Below are 6,000 nucleotides of genomic sequence, written 5' to 3'. Positions count from 1 at the left end.
AGAGAAGCAGACTCCCCATCACAATAGCTTTTCCTATTGCATCAAAAGACAGTGTCATAGCATTGTGTCCTGAATATATGTCTAATATTTGCCATATGCACACACCACAGCCACCCTACTCGCTTCAGTTTTAAGAAGTGACAAGCTTGATACGTAATAAGACAAAAGAGGGTAGGAAAAATAGCAAAAACTTGCTCGAGAGAGTTTGTCTTTAATTTACTGGGTGCAAAGAGATTTGGAAGGTAAAAAAAAAAAAAAAAAATAGAGCCTCTCATGGAAACATTTCATTTACCTAACAGCTTGAAATCTTTACTGTGGATTATCTTTTATGTGAGGCTCCCCCAACCCTTTCTGAGTTTGTGTACTGCAATTAAAGGAAATGTAAAGCTTAAAAGCCAAGACACCAAGGCCCTTTAAGCATCCAGATCTGAGCTGCCTGCACACTACTTAAGAAGGGGGCGTCCACGTACGTGCGGATGACTGCACAGCCTCATGTTCCAATAGAGAGGCCTCCCAGGGATCTTCACCCTCAACCCTACCTCCCACATTCTGTCCTGGCTTTTCTCTCCTCTCTTGCTTCTCCTTTCTCTTTGCTTCTTCAAGGGACTTGTACTGTCTTCTGCTCTGTTTGATGATACCTTGTCAATTAGATGCATTCCGTTCAGTTCAGAAGTTCATTAAATTCAGATAACACATGATCCTTGCAAGCAGCCTGATGTTTATTAATGTAACCTGTGAAATGGGTAATTCAGCAGGGAATGTGAGCCTTTCTTTGCATCACTCAGCCATCTAGAATAATAGTGTGTCTGGAATTCATCAGGGGCTTTATAATATTATTTACATATTTAAAGAATTCTTGAAAGTCACATGCCTTTGAGAAATTTGGGAATGTATGCATTGTGTGGAGATAAATCAGATATAGGCGAAATGCTGATCCACACATCCCTAAATAGCTTTGATTTTTGTGCCTGCCTTGTGGGGGTGGGAAAAAGAGAGGGGGTAGGGGACAGGCAATGAGAAGCTCTTTATGTAATTAAGCATTGGGTTTTTAATAAGATGTTTGAGATTATTAAGAGCTACAATAATATTAACCTTTAAATAGTAGTACAATTTTCAAAGTTTTTCTTCTCTATGTGTTATCTCATTAAGCTGGGTTTTTCTATTATGCTTTTCGGAACAATAAAAACAAACATGAATGAAACAAATATTAATTGATCCATCAGTCCTCAATCACTTACATAACCTCGCCAGCAGGAAGGATTTCCAAGTACATGCAATGAAAGAACTAAAACTCAGAGAATGCGTAGTACCCACTACCCATCTGGCTCCCTCAAATCCTTCTAAGCTTTTGTGCCAATCGGGCCCATTGAGATAGAGATGGTGAGAAAAAGCCCAGTGATGCCATATCACCTCGGAATAAATAAGGCTAGCCAGTTTGACTCAAGACACATTGCCTAAATGCCTATTCCCTGCTGGGCACTCTTAGAGTCTATGAGCTAAATCCCTTCCTCTTGGGGAGCTCACAGTTTAGGAAGAAATAAACAAGTACCATGCCTGCATCACTGTGAGAAATTATTTAAAGACTGTCATTGTTTCACATAAGTTGAGGATTGAGCCAGTGAGTCTTCCTTTTTCCCTTCCCCTCTCTTTCTAGCTACACCTAGAGCAGGTGTTGAAATGTCAGCTTGTGTGTACAAGTGCATTGCAACAATAGTCAGAAATTTCACTTAAGAGTTAAAGAAAAATTTTTGATCAAGTACTCACTGAGTATCAGAATATTCTTGTATCACCCCTCCCAAGGCTGCTTTCTATTACAAAAAGAAGGACAAAGGAATATAGTTCTCTACAAAAGACCAGCTGCTCCCAAGTTAATCTTTTAAACCTATTGCAAGATATGCCATCGACAGAGAGTGTTCATTGTAGCAAATATGGCTGGCCGAGAATATATCTTTGTCAAGAGGGTGAGAAGAAAGCCACAGATGGGGAGAACATATTTGCAAAAGACAGATCTGATAAAGGACTGTTATCCAAAATATACAAAGAACTCGTAAAACTCAACAATAAGAAAACGGAAACCTGGTTTAAAAAACTGGAAAAGATCCGAACAGATACCTCACCAAAGGAGGTATACAGAGAGCAAAGAAGTGTATGGAAAGATGCTAAACATCTAATGTTATTAGGGAATTGCAAATTAAAATAACAATGAGATATACTCCACATCTACTAGATTGGTCAAAATCCAAAACACTGACAACACCAAATCCAGAATATAGAGCAACAGGAACTCTTGTTTATTGCTGTGAAAATGCAAAATGGCACAGCCACACTGAAAGAGTTGGACAGTTTCCTACAAAACATACTCTTACCATAAGATCTAACAATCACATTCCTTGGTATCTATCCCCAGGGGTTGAAAACTCATGTCCACACAAAAATCTGCACATAGGTCTTTACAGCAGCTTTATTCATAATTGCCAAACCCTGGACACAAACAAGATGTTCTTGAGTAGGTGAATAGATAAATAAACTACGGCACATTCAGACAATGGAATATTTTTTAGCGCTAAAAAGAAATGAGCTACGAAGCCATGAAAAGACAGGTTGGGAAACTTAAACACATATTACAAAGTGAAAGAAGCCCGTCTGAAATGACTACATAGTGTACGCTTCCAATTATAGGACATTTTGGGAAAGGCAAAACTATAGAGAAAGTAAAAACATGAGTGGTTGCCAGAGGTTGGGGGAAGAAGAGATGAACAGGTGAAGGACAGAGGATTTTTAGCGGTAAAATGATTCTGTATGATACTAGAATGGTGGATATATGCCATTATACATCTGGTCCAAGTGCACATCTGGTCCAAGTGCATAGAATGCACAACCCCAGGAGTGAGCTCCACTGTAAGCTATGGACCTGGGGGACTCTGATGAGTCAGTGTAGTTTCTTCAGTTGTGATAAATGCACCAGTCTGGTGCTGAGATATTGATAGTAGGGGAGGGTGTGTATGTGTGTGTGTGTGTGTGTGTACGTGTGTGTGTGTTGAGGCAGGGGACTCTCTGAAAAACTTTCTGCTCAATGTTGCTATGAGCCTAAAACTATTCTGAAATTAAAGTCTATTCGAAACACACACACACACACACACACCCCTTGGGAAATTCACTTCACACTGGGAAGGGCAGAGAGTCTTATGACGCTTAATATTAGAGTTTATAACAAGTGAAGGAAAGAGGGTTTTAAGACAGAAAGAATGGATCTGACTCCTGGTTCTTATTGGTAATAGCTGTTTAACAACCCTCTGACAATCAATCTCCATATCTGTAAAGTAGGACCCAACACCCACCTACAAAGGAGTTTTGTGAGCATGAGGATGAGCTAACGGATACACAGATGATCCACACACTTTGAAGCATGTGCCTGTTATCGAATGGCTCTGACTTGGGGTGCACTGAAGTAGCTCTCTTAAAGAACTGGCTCCGGAGACCTTAGGTTTTCTGTTTGCATGTGCAAAATGAGGACAAATAATCACGCTGCTGCATTTGTTATTTGCACAAAATTGGGCTGGGGAGTGACAACTCTGTCACTGGTGGTCTGCCAGGGATTTTCACATATCCTGAGGGCAGAGGCAAAGGGAAGGAGGTTGAGAGTGTAAAACACAATTCACAAATACGTGAGCTGTGTCACATGCCTTTACTCTTCTATTCATTTGCACATCCTTATGCCTTAAAACACCCAAGCAATGTACTCCAGAATAAACTCATTTCTGTTCTATGTAAAGTGAAAACCACTTGAGTGGGAGATGAAGAATTAGGGGAAAGGGATTGAATAAGGGGGGGGGAGGGGCGCCTGGGTAGCTCAGTCAGTTAAGCCTCCGACTTGGTTTAGCTCAGGTGGTGATCTCAGGGTCCTGAGATGGAGCCTGGTGTGGGGCTCCATGCTCAGCGGGGAGTCAGCTTGAGATTCTCTCCCTCTCCCTCTGCCCCTCCCCCCACTCTCTCCCTGTCTCTAAAAATAAATAAATAAAATCTTTAAAAAAAGAACAATAAGGATTAGAAACAAAGGTCAAATGGATCGTGAAACGTTTTTCAGTTCTCAAATTGTATGTACTGTGTCTACTGTGAGGTACTTGTGTGTAGGATCCAATGCGCAAGTGGAACCAATAATATAAAATTAAAACTGAATAAACTAACCAAATATTTACCTGGGCAGTGGGCTCCATGCAAGAAGCCTGATGGCCAGAACCCTTGTGGAGTGTGAGGTAGAGTGAGGCTCTGGAGCAAACTTGGAGGAGTGTGGAAGAAGACAATGGCCACACCTCTGGGTTCCAACGGCGCCTACCCCAAGCTACCAACTCACTTGCTTGCCTGCCAGACTTATTTAGCATAAACTGAACTCTGGAAAACAACTAAGGAGACATTTGCTGAACAAATGGATAAATGAGTGGCAAAAGAATATATTAAGGGTCATCCTAGATCCCTTTGTTAGCAACTCATCAGCTACACGGATAACCAAGTACTTCAGCTCCCTTGATGGTTAAACCAATCCAGGGCAAGGATTAGTAATTCTACTTTAAAGATGCAAACACTGAGGCTCTGAAAGAAGATAACAATGTGTGAAGACCGCCTTGCTGCAAAGCAGCTGAGTCCAGGTCTCCAGACTTCAGCAACGCTCTACCCACTGTGTCATGTTCCAGGACCTCCATATGACAATTATTACGTCTCTGGGAGTCAGACAAATACATCATATATAACCAATCTAATGCTGAAGAAAAAATTCTCTCTGATTACCTGATAGATTATTTTATACCATAAAGAATCCATCAAAACACACTATTATTTGTTAATACTCATTAAGTATGTAGACCATATTTGTTAGCAAAGTTGAGATGTACGGGAGTTCTGCCAGTGCTGTGGTCACTAAGAGCACCCTGTATTTCTTGAAAGGACATTAAAAATTTCCAAGGTGTTCTATCATTATTTCACTAAATCCACTCTTGCAATTTTCAAGCCTAAGTGTTGTAGGGAAATGGGGCTCTAGAGGATCATCAAGAAATTCTTTTGGCTCAGGCAAACATAATCAACCTAAAACACCAGGTCAGCAGGCCAATAATGAAGCCTGGCAAGAGAGGATCTGACTGTCATAGTTTTGTGATTATGCAGGGAGAAGGGCAAATGCCCCCCCACACACACAAAGGAGGAGGCTCTAAAAAGTCAAACACTCATACAGATGGCCTATCCATATATATTTTGTATTGTTAATCCACAGATCCTGTCTATAATTCATGAATCCATAGACAGAAAACATGATTTTTTTTTTTTTAAACATGCCAGGGAGAAGCAGGTAAGTATCTTCTGCCAAGTAGGACCGGGGCGGGGGATGGTAGAGAGGGGCGTGTAGAAAAGGGATGATGGTATTTGTTTACACCTGTTAGTCTTATTAGGTTCCTTAAGCCATGAGTATGTATTACTTTAATAAAAAAAAATACAAACTTGAGAAATATGGAATGTTTATCCATACGTTTAAACGACCAGAACATTTGCTCTCTCATCATCATTGCCACTGTGTTGATTAATAAATATATCTGAAGAGGTCAGGGGGATCAAAATTTAGTAAGGATATTAAGATTGGACTCATGGAAGTTGCACCATTATATATTTTTATATGCCACTGTTCAGTTTACAGAACACACTCTCATAGGGCTATAGGAGAGGTTCAGTTCAAAAATATAAGTGCTATGCAGTAGAAGCAATTGTTATTTCTACCTGAAGGAATCTGTGAAGCTATCACAGAGGTGGTATCTTTGAGCATATCCAACCTAGATTAAAAAAAAAATCTTCACAGATGGACAATTTAATTAAAAGCAGAGGAATGGAAAAAATGTGTTAGTATGCATAGGGACCAACTCTGTTTGGGTTGTGTAAACTGTGGGGAATATGAAGGAATATTGGGGAAATACATTGGAGAGGTAAAAAAAAATCAATGGATATCAGGATCTGGAGTACATA

General features: G+C 40.2%; 1 protein-coding gene across 6 annotated transcripts in view; it reads right to left on the bottom strand.

Annotated features, from left to right (window-relative positions):
* Positions 1 to 6,000, bottom strand: part of LPP (LIM domain containing preferred translocation partner in lipoma) — a 620,294-nt gene that overhangs the window by 196,761 nt on the left and 417,533 nt on the right. The window lies entirely within an intron of this gene.

This window comes from Leptonychotes weddellii, chromosome 1 (genome assembly GCF_054177405.1).
Source record: "Leptonychotes weddellii isolate Sample4059 chromosome 1, ASM5417740v2, whole genome shotgun sequence".
Lineage (NCBI taxonomy): Eukaryota > Metazoa > Chordata > Mammalia > Carnivora > Phocidae > Leptonychotes > Leptonychotes weddellii.
The sequence above is the reverse complement of the archived record's forward strand: the minus strand, read 5'-3'. Positions and strand labels throughout refer to the sequence as shown.